Below are 19,942 nucleotides of genomic sequence, written 5' to 3'. Positions count from 1 at the left end.
TCGTGTTGTGGTTAAATGATTGTTTGAAGAGGTGAGACTAATGGGCTGAATCTAGTTCTTTTTCGTTTGTTGTGTGCGAAGTCATGTGACGATTGTTGTTGGCGGGCTTGTGGGGCGTGTTTGTGGTGTTTTAAGTTCTTTACGTTTGTTTTTTGAATTAAGTTAATACTTTGGAATTAAGTTCTCTAGACCTAAAGATATGTCTTGAATTTGATAAGATCTGAGAACCCAACTCACCTAAATTTTTTCTTAAAAAAAAACAAAGTTAACTTTTGGCAACTATATTAGCGTTTTTAATACTTTAGCATATTTTTTTTTAATAAAAGTTAACTTCTTAAATTGTTTTATGAGTTTATGTTTTACGATTAAAAATCATTTTTAAAATCTGGTCAAATTTATTTCTCCCTTTTATTGGTTGAATGTGATTTTTCTTCCTTGGAATAGATTTTACGTGTTCACAAAAATCATATTTAATTCTTAAAATTTGACTTTATTTAATTTTGTCTTTCAACTTTGAAACTAGAGGTTTTGGTCACTAGCTAAAAAAAAACACTTCTAAGGATTAAAATTCTTTAGGTGGTCTTAAATGAGGTTAAATTTCTAGAATCAAAATCATTTTTTTTCAATTTTTAGCGATCAAAACCAAACAAGATCAAATTTTAGGGATTAAAGATGATATTAATCCTTATTATTATTATATACGTACTTTTCTAATGTTTTGCACATATGACTTCTTTGTTAACTAGGTTTATTCCCATCACTAGAGATCAAGCCTGGTTCTAACACTGAGCCACTCGAGTTACACCCAGGTCTCGAGGCCAGTTGGTCCACTGAAGACACCTATTGGGCTATCGGCCCATTCTACTCGCGCACATCCCCCCCACCTTGACAGTCATTTTTTTCACTATATATTGCTTTTCTGGCTTGCTCCTTAAACAATGTTTTAGACACACAGTACCTTTTAGAATTGAGCGTGGATATGCATGTATTCTCTCAATCGTAATATAACCGCATGTAAAAGAATAGTTTGATTTAAACCATTGATGAGAAGCCTTTGTCATTCACCTTATTTTAAGGAGCTTTTATTTGAAATCCTATAAAATTAAGTATCAAAATAATAAATAGACAGGGCAAAAAGGTTTTGAGTTTTGAAAATTAATTTTACTTTACTAACTGTTAAAGATATTATAGAATAAATCTGAAATACTATTTTTTATATTTTCTTTTATAAAGTGAATGGGAACTGCTATGATAAAATGTATTAAATGAATGCTTTTTAGATGGATTAATGACCTTCCTTGTTCAAAATATTTTGGGAGTTAAAACAATGCACTAAATCTCAAACCCCAAAACAGAGTCAAGCAATCTTAATTGGTGATTATTTCTACTGCTGTAGCTAATAAACACCTTTTAAATTACAATTAAAAGCTACTTAGTGTGCAACTGTGATTAAATCAAATAGCTCGTTTCTTCTCTTAAAATAAATAGAATGCTCAATTGAGACACTCAAAAACAAGCTCAAATCAACTATATTATCCATAATACCATCCCAAACAATACAATATCAATAAACTCACAAAAGGAAATATAGGAATATACAACTTTCAAACTATAAAATCCAATCACAGTCATATTTACCTAATTCAACAGAGATAATCAACTCAAAATCTCAGTTTCTAACATACAAAGCATCATTCAACAACTAGAGAATCAAAATATGGATAAGAGAAAATGAATGGAATAAAATCAACTCCCCTGTGGTAACTCTAGAACTCAAAATTATCTCCATCCCAAGAGGCAATGGGATTCAGCCACTCATCACATCGGACGCAGCAAGCTCAGAGGAAGAAGAAAGAGGCGTCACTGATCTGGTAGTAATGAATGGCGTTGTCAACGGTGAGAGGTGAAGGGCATCGCTGATGATGACGTCGCTCAAGTTCAAGGTTGCTGCCGCTTTGCCTCTCGTCTCCCTCCTCTGCGAAGAAGATGATGAATGGAATGGAGGTCGTCGACGGTGATGGAGGAAGGAGTGATTTGCTGGCGATGATGGTGCGTGGAGCGAGAAATAGAAGGCGGGAGATAGAAGATGGTGGTGGTGAGGGATGCAAGGAGGTGCTGCCATCTCTGCTCCTCGCTCGTCCGCTGTCCGTTTTTTTCCCCCAAATTTGTTGATCTTTTTATTGTCACTTGCTATGTTCAGCTTTTATATCCCAATTTCCTACAATAAAATTCAAGATAATGTAATACATATTTTTTTCAAAAATCAATCAATTAAAATAAATCATAAAACGTGGTATTTTTGTCATTTTTAGCATTATTTCCATCCAATCACAATTAATCTAAAATAATCATAATTAATGTATTAAGCCCAATAAATGTGATAAAATCTTCAAATAAGATATAAAAATTCATAATAAAATTTGGACCTATCAAATAAATCACATGGAGAGTAGTTAATACTTATTTGTTAGTTGTATCCCTGAAATTAATACTTAAATGTAAGTATATTTTTCTATCTCCTTCACTTTGTCATTTAATATGAGTAAAGTTGAAAATTTTTTAATTTGAAACATATTTAATGAGTTAACTATTATTTTTTGGTTTTGATAAATAAGTTAAAAACTTATATTCTGGACAAGAGGTGCACATGCACACGATACCTTTTGTAATTCAGAAGATAAAAACATTGTTTACTCATTAAACTGAGCTGTCAACAATTATAGGTACAAATATAGGCAACTTTATGAATTGAAAACAACACATTATTAAAGCAAAAAATTATTAAAACATTCCCAGGCCACCTTGACAGTCATTTTTGAGAAAATCCCAAAAAAAATAATAACTGTTAAATTTTAAAATTTCAAATCAAGAATTAATACAAAAATGTCTTATCATTTACTTTTCAAGTGTGGTCATTTTCTTTACAAATACAGTAACCAATACAAACTTAGAATTTTAAAATTCAATAATTTCTTTTTTTGCGATTTTCCCCCTCATTTTTCCCCGTGAATTGCCTTTTTAGATTACTTATTAAACATTAAGCAATGTTTACACATCCAGTACCTTTTATGAATTAAGTGTGGGTATGCATATATTCCCCTTGCTTCTAATGTTTTGTTTGGTATGAGGAAATGAGGAGAGGAGAAATTTTTTTAAATAAGATCGATTTAAAAAAATTATAAAAATGGGATTAAAATAAAGATGTAAATAAAAGAATAAGTAAAATTAGTTAAAAGTAGGGCTGTGCAAAATGCTCTAAACCTGGTCTGCCTAGTCCAACCCGGTCTTGAAAAATACAACCCAACAACATGACAAGACTAATCGGGCCAGACTAAACTATTGGGTAAAATAGGGTTAAGGACTGATAGTTTGGACCATGTGGTTTGACTCGATCCAAGTAGATTTTTTTGTTTCAAAAAAACATACTCCTCCGATTCTTAATATAAGAACCATTTAACTAATTTGATTAGATTAAGAAAGTTAGTTATGTTAGTTAATTATAAAAAAGTGACACATTTTTCCTAAAACATCATAATTATCTTTTTTAATACTCCCTCTCCCTCTTCTAATTGATTATAGTTAAGGGAGTATCTATAGATGTAATTTAGAGAAAATTGATAAATATGAGAAATAGGTTTTATATTTATGATCAAAACCAACTTAAGAATTGGGTCCTATATTAAGGATCGGAGGAGTAGTTAATTAATTTACTGTTTGCCTTAATCTATTTCTCGCTTGTTCTTTTCTCTCCTTCTACACAGGCATCGCTCGTCCCTTTCTCTCCTGCAGAATAACTTTTCCTTCTCCATTGAAAATAGACCCAATAACCCCTCATCCGTGGATTCAGCTGGCGAAGGGGTCGGACACTCTCACCAAAGGGAGGGGGTTCGATCCTGGGGAGTGCCACTTTGTTGTGGCTCCAGTCGCGGCGCTGGGGAGGCATCTTCAAAGCCAAGGCCTCAGCTCGTAACATGTGGTGATCCCCCATGTGGAGCTCTCCCCGTCCTAGTAAAGCTACGGCGCTGGGTAGGGCTGGGGTCAAGGGTTAGTTGCCCTGCCCTTGGATCGTGGGTGAGCCCAACCCCTTTTCTAAAATTTTTTTTCACCAAAAAAAAAAGAAAAGAAAATAGACCCAATAATGTCAGTGAATGAACCCATCTACCGTCTCCAATGAGCACCATCAAATTCTTCTAGCGTTAGCTTCTACCTCAACTCGCCATTAAAAACCATCTTCAGTTCGCATATTCCATTGCTGCCATCCACCAGTTCGCATCTTCCATTGCTACGACAACGATCTTCAAGTTTGCATGAGCATCTCCTATTTCATGTTTGCTGTTCGGCCTTTCTCATATTTTTTAGCTTCTTTTCAATGTGGGTAATTTTTTTCAGTTCCAGTATGTATTATTTTTGCAGCCAAAAATATGCAATGAAATTATTTAAAAAATATATATAAATAAAAAAGTAACCTAGACCAGTTTGGTAACCCGGTGGACCAAGTCCAACCCAGTCTTGGTCCCAAGTTAGATTGGACCGGTCTTCGGATCAAAATTTTCAACCCGGTCATTTTTCAGACCAGACTTCAGACTTGGGTGTAACCCGATCTAACTCGATCTTTATGCAGTCCTAGTTAAAAGCTTTTAACTCTGCTTTTTAAATTTTTTTTAAATCAAGCCTATTAAGATTTTCTTCCCTCCCCTTTTCTTCCCTCAATTTCCCTCAAACCAAATAGACCCTAAAAAAATTGTTTAGTTCAAAATATAAATCATTTAAACAATAATTAGTGATTATTTGTTAGTTTCATTTCTGCAATTAATACTCAAACGCAACTCTTTATATTTTTCACTTTATTTCACAACCTCGTTCATGAGTAAAGTTGAAAAATTTTTCAAATTGAGACATTTTTAATGAGTTATCTACCATTTTTTTGGTTATGATAAATTAATTAAAGTGACTAACATTGTGTACAGGAGAAGGAGGAAGCGGGATACCTTTTGTAATCCAGAAGTCTAAAAAAATGCTTGCTCATTAACAGAGCTGTCAACATGCATAATTACCAATATAGGCAACCTTATGAATTGAAAATAAAATAACATAATATGCAGGTCACACAATGTCGTAAGCTTTTGCCATTATTTACACAATAATTACACAAATATGAAGCAATAGAACTGTTATCATAACACTAATATCAGACGCAGAACTTCGCCTGAAAGCTTGAATGATTTCTCAGTTTCTTCCAAACAATGATTCTTTTCTTCTCGCGTCCATCCCTGACAAAAACCATTGGGCAAATTATCTACTATCTCGACTTGAATTAATACCACGTAAGCAGATTTAAATTAAAAAAAAAATCAGCTTTTCTACTAAAATACTCCATTTTATGTCATTTTATTATTGCTGACACTCGGTGAACTCCACACAAATAGAAATCTATAGGTAATAGAACAACAACCAATGGGCAAGCAGGTAAAGATTCATGATACAAGAAACTCACTACTGTAGCTTTATTCAACTTGTCCCTCACATTCTGCAACAGTTGGGAAAGCTGACCTTCCCATTTATAGAACTCCAACACCTTGTTGTTTAGTATCGTCTCAGCTACCTGCCGATTAACGCTAAAAACTAAGAAATGGGAATAATGCTATGACTCTCTGAGTATAGAAGGATAACAAAGCATTGACTATAAAAAAGATGAAATAAACAACCTAAAACATCATAAAGATATATAGTTATGCGAAGAGTCAGCACTGACGTGAGATACATTTTTGCTGGAAATCAAGAGATACTCAGCCAAAACCAAAACACGTGGGAAGCCACACATGAAAAATGCTGGATAGTGATTCATTCTTAGGAACACAAATGAATAAGGAATCCCATTGTTCAAGTCTTTCACACTAAGTTGTGTTAGGCAAGCATAGTAAGAAGGTAGGAAAGCAGAACATGAATAGTAAATTTGCTGCAAAACTCTACAAAGGACCGTATATTAACAGTTAGACGGTTATCCTCACTGGTATCCAATGTGAAACTATGTGCATGAATCCATATAACATGTGGAAGAAGTTATGTTCCAACTTACATTTTCAAATCTTCCTCATTCTTTCACATCAAGAATCATGTCTAATGTGTAACAATCGAAGTGATGATCATGAAGACCTTAAGCTAAAGGAGATGGACTAAAGAACCACAGTTATGTTCCTACTTCATCTTCAAATCTTCCTATTCTTTCATATTCAGAATTGTAGAAATTATTGTGGCCCTTCCACGGAGCTCTCTTCTGTGACACCGCCCTGCCTAATCGTCTCCCCTCCTCCAAATCGGCCAAATCCCAAAGTATGACAGCCATTCGACCAGCACGTGAGTGTCACGCACCTCCTGCAAATTCGCCGGAACTTCACGTGCTAGCACATGACGGCGCGTGAGACGCCCTTTTCACCGGCGACGTCAACAAACGACAGCGGAGCCCCTTTTTGGTGAGATTGTGGTACTCCCATGGTGTGGGTACGCGTTGGTGTACTGTTCATTGGCTTCCGGCATTCTATTATGTTTTTGGCTCGTCTCCGGCACTCAGTTTGTGCTATTCGGTTCTGTTTACAGCTCCTTGTGTAGCTGTTAGCTTGTTTCGCTGCTTTGGTATTCGTTAGGTGATCCAGATATCGTGCTTTGTGTCCCTGTGTGACAATCTTTCGTATTCCTTTTGGTTAGTGCACTTCATATATGGCTGAAATTAAATCTGTCTCGAAGCTTGTCCCAACTGTTACTAAAATTATTGATCACAAGTTGACTTGGATAAATTATTTGGATTGGAGTAAAACCATTTGCCTCTATCTGTGGAGCATTGAGAAGGAAGATCATCTGACCGATGATCCTCCAACGACTGATTCAAAAAAGGCCTAGTTACGGGATGATGCACGGCTATTTTTCCAGATCCGTAACTCCATTGACAGTGAGATTATTCCTTCTATTAATCACTGTGAATTGGTTAAGGAACTAATAGATTATTTAGATTTTTTGTATTCAGGAAAAGGAAATATCTCATGTTTACGAGGTTTGCAAAGCTTTCTATCATCCTGAAAAACAGGATTGTCCTCTCAAAGCCTATTTTATGGACTTTAAGAGGATGTATGAAAGGCTGAATGTGTTGATGCCTCTTACTTCTGATTTGAAGGTTCAACATAAGCAACGGGAACAAATGGCTATTATGAGTTTTCTTACTGGTCACCTGAGTATGAGACAGTTCGCTCTCAAATCTCATCTGGATCTAAGATTTCTGACCTTCAAGATGTGTTTTCTAGAGTAATGAGAGCTAAGAATCTCTTGCCACCATCTGCTAGCACTCCTACAAGTGCCTTGCTCAATAGGGGCCCTAATGAGAATCGCAGTCCTAGTGATAACAGCGGGGGGCCTACTTGTGGTGGTTTGAAGCAAGGGGGAGCCCCTTCTGACTCTAGTGGGGTAGTGTGTTATTACTACAAAGAACCGAGGCATACAAAACACACTTGTCGTAAACTTTAGAATAAACAAGAAAGAAATAACTCTGCCCAAGTGGCTACACAAGCTAGTAACACAGTCACGATTTCTGCCGCTGAGTATGCCCAATAAAAATTTGCTACGCCACCTGTGAGTGCCACTGCTACAACAGGTAATAATGCTACTGCTCTTGTTTCTTCTTCCTCAAAATGGATCATAGATTCCAGGGCTACTAATCATATGACAGGTAACCGCCATCTCTTCTCCTCTTATAATTCTTTTGCCACTCCGTCAAGTGTTTCTATCGCTGATGGTTCTCACTCTCAAGTCCTCGGCTTTGGCATTGTTAATCCCACACCTTCTATCCATTTGTCATCTGTGCTAAATGTCCCTGAATTTGCTTTTAATCTCTTATCTCCCAGTAAACTTACCCGTCAACTAAACTATTGGGTCTCACCTTTTCCTACTCATTGCTTGATACAGGATCTTTTGACGAGGCGGATTATTGGTAGAGCTTATGAATCTGGCAGGCATTATATCTTGGATGATAGGGTGTCTCATGCGGTGGCTTGCACTAGCAGTCATACTCCCTTTGAAGTTCATTGTCGATTGGGTCATTTGTCTTTATCTTCCCTTAAGAGAGTTTATCCTTAATTTCAGCATTTGTCTTTAGATTGTAAGTCATGTCAATTTGCCAAACATTATCGTCTTCCCTTAATATCTCGTGTCAATAAACAGGTTTCATCCCCTTTTGAGTTAGTTCATTCTGATATCTGGGGTCCTTGTCCTATAGAGTCCAAAGCAGGTTTTAAATACTTTGTTACATTTGTTGATGATTATTCCCGAACAACTTGGTTATATTTAATGAAACATCATTCTAAATTGTTTTCTCATTTTTGTGCCTTTTATGCTGAGATTAAAACTCAGTTTAATGTTTCTATTCGCACCTTACGAAGTGATAATGCTAAAGAATATCTTTCTACTTTGTTCCAATCTTACATGCTTCAAAATGGTATACTTCATCAGTCGTCTTCTGTTGATACACCAGCTCAAAATGGTGTGACAAAAAGAAAAAATCACCACCTACTTGAAGTAGCACATGCACTTTTGTTTCAAATAAAGGTTCCCAAACCATTTTGGGCTAACGCAGTCTCCATTGCATGCTTTCTTATTAATCGGATGCCTTCCTCTGTTCTTGATGGTAACTCTCTGTATACTACCCTCTTTCCTTCTAAGCCTTTGTTCCCTATTGATCCTAAGATATTTGGGTGTGTCTGTGCGGGATGTACATCCATCTATTTCGAAGTTAGACCCCAAGTCTCTTAAATGTGTCTTTCTTGGATATTCTCAGGTCTAAAAAAGGTTATCGTTGTTTTTCACCTACTCTTAATCGTTATTTAGTATCTGCAGATGTCACCTTTTAGGAGTCCACACCATATTCCTCTTGTTCTTCCACAACTACTGCGGAGGAGGATGACATTCTGATATACTTTGTCACTTCATCATCACCGCCGACTCAAGCACCCGGTCACGCACCTGTTCAACCATTTGATCGTGTTTATACACGAAGGTTAAAGGAGATTACTACCGCCACGCCAGCTTCTATTCCTCCCTTGTCCGCTTCGCCATCGGATCCTGAGTTGAGCAACACTGAACCTCATCCTGCCCCCTATCTCTAAGACACCTCCTGTTCCAAACCCGGATCTCTCTCTTGATCTACCTATTGCCCTTTGCAAAGGTAAACGTACTTGTGCCCATCTTATTTCATCTTTTGTTTCTTATGACCACATGTCTCATGTGTCCAGTTTCTTTGTTGCTTTACTAGATATTATTTCTATGCCCATAACTATTCATGAAGCCTTGGCCCACTCGGGTTGGCGTGCTACTATGGAAGAGGATATGGCGGCCCTTGACCGGGCTGGTACATGGACCCTAGTAGATTTACTAGCAGGCAAAAAGACCATTGGATGTAAATGGGTGTTAACCTCGAAAACTAAAATTGACGGCACACTTGACCGCCTTAAGGCTCGCCTTGTGGCTAAAGGCTATGTGCAAACCTATGGCATTGACTATTCTAAAACTTTCTCTCCTATTGCCAAGCTCTCATCTGTTCATCTGTTCATCTCTCTGGCTGCTACTTATGATTGGGCTCTGCATCAGGTAGACATTAAAAATGCCTTCTTGTATGGTGATCTTCATGAAGAGGTATGTATGGAGCAACCACCTGGTTTTGTTGCTCAGGAGGAGCGTGGGAAAGTATGTCGCCTTAAGAGGTCCTTGTATGGTTTGAAACAAAGTCCTAGTGCATGGTTTGACCAATTTAGTATTGTTGTACAGAAATTTGGCATGTGTCTAAATTCTGAATATTTCACTCCATATATTATTCCATATGAGATGATTACAATATATAGGGTCCGGACGGTGAGAATAATCCGGTTAGAATCATTCAGCAATAAACTACAATTAATGACAGCATACAATCAGGGATATTATTCTCATGCATAATAATAGGCGAGTATCATGGGCTTTCTAACACTCCCCCTCAAGCTGGAGAGTAGATGTCAACCATCCCTAGCTTGCTTCGAAGCCCTTCAAACTTGACTCTGGCTAAAGGTTTGGTCATGATGTCAGCAATCTGATCAATCGAACGCACATAGCTTAAGTTGATGATACCACCTTCTACCTTTTCTTTGATAAAATGCCAATCAATATCGACATGTTTTGTTCGGTCATGATACACTGGATTCTTTGTCATCTCAATACTGGCTTGGTTGTCACACCAGAGGTTCACTGGCCCTTCATAGGGAATTCTCAATTCCTTCAGGAGTCTAATCACCCACATTCCTTCATACACCCCTAGAGCTACAGCTCTTAGTTCAGCTTCAGCACTGCTTTTTGAGACTACGGTCTGTTTCTTGCTTCGCCAAGTCACAAGGTTTCCCCAAACATAGGTGCAGTAACCTGTGACAGATCTCCTGTTATCTACAGCTCTCCCATGGTCTGCATCAGTATAGACTTCTATGTTTCTTGTATTCCCCTTTTTAAAGAATATTCCCCTTCAGGATTGAGTTTGAGGTAGGAAAGGATTCTGTACACAGCCTCCATATGTTCTTCCTGAGGTTGGTGCATAAATTGGCTTACCACCCCAACTGCATAACTAATGTCAGGTCGTGTATGGTCAAGTAGATCAGTTTACCCACAAGTTTTCTGTATCTTTCTGAGTTAACTGGTACCCCTTCTGGTTTAACCTCCAGATTGCATGACTCTTCCATAGGTGTTCCATTTGGTTTAGCCCCAAGTATCCCTGTTTCATGGAGTAAATCAAGTGTGTATTTCCGTTGTGACACACTTATACCCTTTTTGGACCTAGCAACCTCCATTCCGAGAAAGTACCTCATTTGACCTAGGTCCTTCACTTGGAATTCCCTAGCCAGGGCTTTCTTGAGTTGAGAGATCGAAGCTTCATCATCACTAGTTATGACTATATCATCCACATACACAATTAGGATCGTTACCTTTCCATCATTGTGTTTGACAAAAAGAGTGTGATCAACTTGTCCTTGGTTGTACCCAAACCTTTTGATTGCTTTGGCAAACCTATCAAACCATGCCCGTGGAGACTGTTTCAGGCCATATAATGACTTTTTCAGTTTGCAAACTGAATTAGGTGGAGCTATTACTCCATCTGGAACTTCCATGTATACTTCCTCCTCTAAGTCTCCATTTAGGAAAGCATTCTTTACATCCAGTTGATGTAGGGACCAGTCAAGATTAGCAGCTAGGGACAAGAGTACTTGGATGGTATTGAACTTTGCCACGGGAGCAAACGTTTCTTGATAATCAATCCTATAAGTTTGAGTGTACCCTTTTGCAACTAATCTCCCTTTGTACTTGTTGATGCTTCCGTCAGGGTTGAATTTCGGTGTGAAGATCCACCTGCAACCCACTGCTTTCTTGTCCTTAGGAAGTGTGGTTATATCCCACGTGTTATTCTCCTTCAGGGCTTTCAACTCTTCATATGCTGCATGTTTCCAGTTAGGATCTTTCATGGCCTGTTGAAATGTTTCTGGAATTTTCACCTGTGAGCTATTCACCACAAAGGTTTGCATTCTAGCAGATAGATTGCCATAAGAGACAAATCGTTGTATAGGATGCTGAGTACAAGACCTTACCCCCTTTCTAAGTGCAATAGGCCATCCTAGTTCTTCAGGATCCAACTCCGGATTGGAATCATGTTGCTGCCTTGGAATGGAAGGAACCCCACTACTACTGTCTTGTTCACTTGATTGAGATCTTGAGTGCTCTGTCACCCCTACATCAATTTCAGCATTCATTTCCATTGTGTGAGTATTGTTTGTGGGGGGTTTTGGGCTGTTCTGGTTGAGGTGTAAGTTTAGGGGTTTCCGGTTCAGGTTCAGGGATTTCTTCATGCGGTGTATAGAGTTTTGGAGGATTAGGAGGTGCGTTGGTCTCAGGTTCAGGGGTAATTAGCCATTCTACTCCACAGTTCTCCTCCTGAATGGGTAATTTGGGATAGTATGCATCATCCTCATAGAAAACTGTGTCTTTGGAGATTATGAGTTTTCTGGTAGAGGGACAGTAACACTTATAGCCTTTGTGGGTTGAGGAATACCCAAGAAAAAGACATTTTTCGGCTCAGCACCTAGTTTTTCCCCATCATGTTTATGGACAAAGACAACACACCCAAAGACCTTTTGTGGGATGGTATTGATGATAGGTGAGGCGGGGTAGGTCTCAAGGAGTTTTTGAATAGGGGTTTGGAAGTTGAGAACTTTGGAGGCCATTCGGTTAATAAGATAGGCTGCAGTTAGCACTACATCTCCCCAAAACAGGCTTGGAACATTTCTTTCCATCATAATGGCTCGGGTTACTTCCAAAAGGTGCCTATTTTTCCGCTCGGCAACGCCATTTTGTTGTGGGGTATAGACACACGAGGTTTGGTGATGGATTCCCTGTTGCTCAAGAAATTCCCTAAAGGCTCCAGTCACATACTCTTTGGCATTGTCACTCCTCAGTACTTTGATGGGAGTTTGGAATTGGGTTTTCACAAAGGAGTAAAAGTTTTTGAAAATTTGTAAGGCTTCGGATTTCTCTTTCATAAGATAAACCTATGTAACCCGTGTATGATCATGATGAATGTGATAAACCACCTTGTGCCTGTTCGGGTTTTGGTTCTGGCAGGTCCCCAAATATCGGTGTGGATCAATGTAAAAGGGTTAGTGGGTTTGTAAATATGCTTGGGAAAAGATGTGCAAGTTTGTTTGGCAATTTGACAAGTTTCACATTGGAAAGGAGAAGAATTTTTATTGAATAATGTTGGAAACACATGCTTCATATAATCAAAACTGGAGTGGCCTAATCTTTGATGCCACAACATTACATTTTTATTTCGAGAATTGGAGCTAACCATAGCCTTCCTTGCTCCTTTTGCCTTCATATCCTTTCCTTCAAAGTAGTAGAGTCCATCCCATTCCTTAGCAGTCAAAATCTTCCTCCCCGAGATTGAATCCTGAAAAACACAGTTAACATCATCAAAGATCACTCGACATACTTGTCCTTTAGTCAGTTTGCTTACAGATATAAGATTGCAAGTGAGAGCAGGAACAAACAAAACATTATGAATTTCCAAATCATCAGAGAGGGCCACAGTGCCAACACCCTCAACTTTAGTATATAGTCCAGTTGCCACTTTTACTCGGAGGTTCTCATGGCAATATTTGAGAGTTTTAAAGAGGGATTTATTACTAGTCATGTGGTCTGTAGCACCAGAGTCAACAATCCATGTCTCATCACTAGTGACCATTGCATTAAGAGCAATAATAGAATTACCTGACTGAATCAAGTTCACGTTGGGAACCTTTTTAGATGAGTTTTGCCTTTCAAGCATCTTACGGAGTAGTTGAAGTTCTTCTTTGGTTAAGCGATCTCCATCATCGCCTCTTTCCTCGAAGGAGGTGTGGTGGCTTTTTCCATCTCGATGTTGTTGCTGTTTCCCATGGGTTGGCTTTCTATGTAGTTTCCAGCATTCATCTCTGGTGTGGCCTTTCTTGTTACAGTGATTGCACCACTTGTTCCCTTTTCTTTCAGAGCTCTCTGATGTCTGGGGTCCCCTTGTGACTAAAGCTGAGCCATCAACTGGAGTTTGGTTACCCTGGGTGAGGTGTCTCCGACTTTCTTCAAACTTAAACATACTGAAGACTTCAAATAGGGATGGAAGGGGCTTTAGACCCATAATTCTGCCTCTTACTTCTTCAAAAGCATCATTCAGGCCCAACAGAAAATCATATGTTCATCCCTTTTCAACTAGTTGTCTGTAGTAATTAGCATCATCAATATTCTTCCAAGGATGTACTTCAAAGAGATCCAATTGCTGCCATATCTTTGTCAGAGTACTGTAGTACTGTGTTACAGTCAAGTTTCCTTGCTTCAGTTCTTTGAGTTGCCTCTTTAGGTCCAACAAAGCAGCAGTGTTGTCCAATGTAGAGTAAGTGCACTTAGCAGCATCCCAAATCTCCTTGGCTGTGCTTGCAAGAAGGTATCCCTCACTGATTTTGAGAGTCATTGAGTTACATAGCCAAGACATCACCTGATTATTTTCAGCGAACCAGGTGTCAAAATTGGGATCATTGTATGCCGGTTGTTTTGCTTCTCCATTGATATATTTCTCCTTATGTTTCCCTCGTAGATACATCAATACACTCTGGGACCATTGGAGATAGTTGCTGCCATTTAGTTTGTGAGCCACCATCATAGGTTGCTGTTCAGTGGCTGTTGTCAAATCTGGCATCGAATCAGAAGTTTTAGAGGGGGCTACTGGTGAAGAAGGAGTACCTTGAGTATTTGAGGATGTGCCAGACATAAAAGCCATTGGAATGGTGCCTTTTGTGACAGGCATGTTGCGAACAGACCCAAAAAGTGGTGGAAAGTTTGATGGATTCATCTTCTGGACGAAGTACTGTACTGGGATGGATCTGCGACGGCGCGTGGGCTTCACGCGGCGGTTTGTGACGGCGCGTGGGATTCACGCGTTGCTGCTCGTTGGACGCCGGCTTCTGGGGACACGCCGATCGGAGGATTCCAGTGAGGATTGGAGGGGTGGTGTCGGTGACGTCCTTCTCTAGCCTTCAGATCTGAGGACGCCGGCGTTTCTCTCTCTCTCTCACTCTCTCTGTTTACGGCAGGGGTTCAGGACGGATCCAACCCCATTGCTCTAATACCATGTCTAAATTCTGAATATTTCACTCCATATATTATTCCATATGAGATGATTACAATATATAGGGTCCGGACGGTGAGAATAATCCGGTTAGAATCATTCAGCAATAAACTACAATTAATGACAGCATACAATCAGGGATATTATTCTCATGCATAATAATAGGCGAGTATCATGGGCTTTCTAACAGCATGAGTCAAAGCAAGTGTGATCATTCTGTATTTTATCAAAGAACAGCAGATAGCATGATTCTCTCGATGGTGTATGTAGATGACATTGTGATTGCAGGCAGTAATAGTTCGGGTATCTCATCCCTCAAGTCCTTTCTTAATTCTCACTTTCAGATGAAGGATCTGGGCTCTCTGACATACTTTCTAGGTATTGAAGTTATGAGAAGCAAGAAAGGCATATTACTGACACAGCGCAAATATGTTCTTGATCTACTGAAGGAAACTGGAAAGTTGGGAGCAGCGCCGACTAATTTTCCTATCGTTCAAAACCCACTCCTTGATGCTGATGGGAGCATACCGCTTGATGACTCTCTTGATGATGAGAAACGGATGCTTGAGGCTAAAAAGAGCAAACCATTTGAGAATCCTGAGAGGTACAGAGAATGATTGGCAAGTTAAACTCTCTCACTGTAACTCGTCCGGATATTACTTATTCAATCAGTGCACTAAGCCAGTTCATGGCATCCCTGACTATCAGACAGTGGGAAGCCTTGGAGCACGTGTTGCATTATTTGAAGAGATGTCTAGGTCATGGGATACTATACAAGAATCATGGTTATACAGACATTGAGTGCTCCTGTGATGTAAATCAGGGTGGATCAAAGGCCACGAGACGATCTACTACAGGATACTGTGTCTTTGTGGACAGGAATTTGGTATCCTGGAAAAGCAAGAAACAAAATGTGGTATCCCGATCAAGCGCAGAGGCAGAATACCAAGCTATGGCACAATCTGTATGTGAGATAGTCTGAATATATCAATTACTGAAGGAAGTTGGTCTCAAGACCACTTTGCCGGCAAAGTTGTGGTGTGACAATAAGGCTGCCCTCCATATAGCCTCTAATTTGGTGTTCCATGAACATACCAAACATATTGAGATCGATTGTCATTTTATCCGATACAAGCTAAAAGAGAACTTCATCTCTACTGGATATGTGCGCTCTAGTGATCAACTGGGTGACCTTCTGACTAAAGCTCTGAATGGGACCGTGTTGACTACCTGTGTGACAAGTTGGGCATGATTAACATCTATGATCTAACTTGAGGGGGAGTGTAGAGATATGATATTATGTAAATATTATGTAATTATGATTAGGATTTGATATGATATGATATCATCATAATAAGCCATTAATGCAAAGGCTCCTCTCACTTGTATATATATGTGCATAATCTGATCAACGAAATACAAGAAATTATGTCCCATATCATTCTCTAACCAACAAGAATCATGTCTAACGTGTAACAATCGAAGTAATGACCATGAAGAAGTTATGCTAAGAGAGATGGACTAAAGAAGCACAGTTATGTTCCTACTTGATCTTCAAATCTTCCTCGTTCTTTCATATTCAGAATCATGTCTAACGTGTAACAATCGAGATAATGATCATGAAGACTAAAGGAGATGGACCAAAGAACCATTTTAAAATACTATAGACATGCCAATCCACGAGTGAGACTTCTAAACCAATTAGTTTTTGTTAAATCATCATGATAGACAATGAATCTCTAGTGAAAATTTTCATGTATATGATCAGTTACCTTCTTCCCAATCATCCTACCATTGGCAGAATGGGCAAAGTGTATGTTGTAGAAGTGGCAAATAAAGGCCTGGGGATCCTTTGCAGATGACTCAATAAGATACTGTGCATAGGTAAGACCAGGTGAAGAAGGTTCCGGAATGGTATGACCTTACTCCTTGAACCATTCCAAATCTTTTGCCAAGTTTGCAGACCTTTCCACCTGTATTTCTGAATTCAACATCTACAGAAAGAAACTAAGAATTTTAGCTTTTGGCCACCAGAACTGATAACAGAAAAATACAAAAAATTTCACATATATGAACATCAAGGAACACCAGCTTCTGGGTCAAGCAAGTCTAAAAGCCAGAAATGACTAATAAATTTTTTTCTTTTTTTGCCAGCCAGAAATGACTAATATAAATGACATCAATAATTCCCCAAAAGAGGAAACTATGAGGATGAAATACAAAAGAAAAGAAGTCTCAAATATACAGGTCTGTTACTCTGAGTTATTTCCGATAGAGAGAGCTGAGGCGTTTGCACGGTTCACATGGTTTTTTAGCTCTTTAAACACTCATTTTTCGACGGCAAACCTTGAAGTGTGTATGGACTAAGCCTCGTAAGTTATAACATGAATTGTAGATTACTTATAAAACAGGGTGGGAGTGTTAAATTTTAAAATAATAGAACGTGTGTACTCAGCTACACCCTTTAACCCAGGTACACCATCAGCTCCAATTACGGATTAGCCAGGATTATTACAATAAACATTTCATGCGATTCAAATTTTAAATAAAGCACCAAATAAAACTTCAAAAAACTTAATATCACCCACCAATTCCACTGCTACATTGAAATCCTAAAGTTACAATAGAAGAAAACTTAAAAAGGTGAAAATAATGGGCAGACGGATTTACTGCATAACCTTATTTATCTGTACGATGCAAGAGAGAACTAAAGGATAAATAGGATTTAAAAAAAAGGGATTATGGGGAAAAAAACACTTAGCCAACAAACTGTAGAGTTAGAAAAATCGTAACAAGAATATCAGCAATATATATCAACAACCATTCAAAATTAACTCAGATGCAAACCATAAATCAGAGACAAGAACATTCAGCCAACATTAAGTAGAATTAGCAACAAATATCAGGAACCATTCAAAACTAACTCATAGATGCAACTCACAACCAGGAAAAGCAGCATTATCGACGATCTTCTCCAGTGTATCGTAAACCAATTTGCTATCCACTAGAAACCTCAAATACCCCTCAATTGTGGGTTCCCACTTGACCACTGATTGCTCCTCAGGTTGACTGGCACGCTTCTCTCCCTCCTTAGCCTGCTCTTTCGTATGGAATTTCATTGACGCAAACCTCATTTCCTCCACAAACCCCTTCGATTCACCAGAGTGCCACGTCTTGCCACTCTCAGCCGTCGTCGCGGACACAGTAACATCCTTCAATGGCATCTTTTAATCCCCCAAGAGAAGCCCAAAATTTCACAGTTAACCTTCTTGGTGAAGATTGAACTATGTTTTGCGTCGGCAATGGTAGGATTTTTAAGAGGTACGCTGATATGGGGTTCAATAAAAAGGAGTTTGAATTGAGAAGCTGGGTTAGGGGAAACCATGGTAGTGACGTAGCAAAATGCCCACAGAATCAATGAAACGTTCACGATTCACCAAACCTTCCAAATAAAATGATCGGCCAGTCTCACTCGAAAGTGAAAGAAACAGGGATCGCAGTCACGCAATTGAAACGTGACGAAGAACTCCCCCCCCCCCTCTTCCCAAAAAAAAATTGGATCCAAGAAATCTTGGGTAGCCTAGGCTTTGATAAGAATTATTCCAGTTAGTAAGGAATCTACTCATAATCCATAAGATAATACTATTAAACCCTATTACTAATGTGAGACCCTTGTTGATGGGCGATCATTAAATATCTTCATAAGTGTTCACATATGGCTTTTTTGACTATAACTCAAAGTATCCTCAAACTACTTTAAATTTGAGACTAATATATGTTGGGTCAAAGTTGTGGATTGTCGACTAATCGAGTTAGGTCTAAAAGAATGGGCTAGTTCTTCATAACTTGATAGTGTCTCAAATAAAATTACTTCTAATAGGAGAATATTTGTGTGTGTGTTTTTTTTAAATCTGAATTGTGGACATAATTCAGGGACTGTTTTGCAAACAATATATTGTAAAAGCTAGTGGTGGCAAAAAAAAAAAAAAACTACCTCTAGTCTTATTTATAAGGCCTTATTTGCAAACTATAAATAAGGCCTTATAAATAGGATTGGAGGTAGTATTGTAAAAGCTTGATGGGATAGAATTTGGGAAAATTTTAATACCATATGTTATGTTTTTTTGTCATCAGATTGTATAAAATGTATTATATAAATTAATAATCTCATATACTTGGTTATATAATATATGATCCTCTATAGAATAAAAGTAAAATTTTTTATGAATACGCCCTTTATTTAAATTTTAGATATATTATGTGAAAATCTTAATAAAAATCATGAAAATTGCAAAATCACAAGTCCGGATCCGTTACAATACTTGTATAGGTTTTAACAACAATCAAATGGCAAATAACAATAAAATTCTGACAAAATATTTGATTTGCAATTTCGCAATTTTCAGCCTTTTTTCTGATTTTTCCAAATATTATACTATTTTTTTAGAGGAAAATTTTTTTTGTTATGCCACAGATAATTATGGTAGTTGGTAATAGACTAACAGTGGTAGTTGTGACTGCCAGTGATGGTGGTAGAGGAAGTGAAGGATGCTGACAGTTGTGGCCTATTATCATGGTGGTAGCTACAATAGTTGACGAAATTTCTTTCAAATAAAAATTACTTTATAAAAATATATTTTATTTAAAACTTAAATATATTCATCTAAAATTTTTATGCTATATTTGTATTTTAAAGAAGAAATTTCTTTTTATGTTATTATAATGGTGGTGGCAACTGATAATGTTCAGAGATATAATGGTGGCTAACGATAATTGTGATCTATGATGGTGGTAGCTAATCTTTTTGGACCAGGGTGATCGTGGTAGCTAATGATAATAGTACAAATGATGATAATAATGATCAGTAATAGTGATGACAACTGAAATTGTCATGGTCGGTGACGATATTTGACTAGTGCAATTTGTATGTCCAAAATGGTAGGCTAAAAATATAGGATAAATTTTATTGGAGTACCCTGATTTTTTTTAATAAGATAATATTTGTTTTTGTCTAAGCATTTAAGGAGTTTTTTTTTTATAATTTTACCTATATGTTTTCTTTCCTCTTTAATTTATTTATTATAACTTTTATTTATGCTTTTCATTAATAAGGGTATATTTGGGAACAAAAATACATACCTTAAATATCTATTGTTTTAAATTAATTTTAACTAATTTCTTGATAAACATGAATAGATAACGTTTATTTTATATTTTTAACAGGATGGAGTATGTAAG

At 37.8% G+C, this 19,942-nt stretch overlaps 1 pseudogene; it reads right to left on the bottom strand.

The window, feature by feature from the left end:
- Nucleotides 1–4,994: 4,994 nt before the first annotated feature.
- Nucleotides 4,995–18,176, bottom strand: LOC114756490 (heme oxygenase 1, chloroplastic-like; annotated as a pseudogene).
- Between the last annotated feature and the right edge of the window lie 1,766 nt (nucleotides 18,177–19,942).

This window comes from Neltuma alba, unplaced genomic scaffold, assembly GCF_004799145.2.
Source record: "Neltuma alba isolate B1F8T4 unplaced genomic scaffold, ASM479914v2 tig00010415_pilon, whole genome shotgun sequence".
Classification (NCBI taxonomy): Eukaryota; Viridiplantae; Streptophyta; class Magnoliopsida; order Fabales; family Fabaceae; genus Neltuma; species Neltuma alba.
Note: the sequence above shows the minus strand (reverse complement) of the source record. Positions and strands in the feature narration are given on the sequence as shown.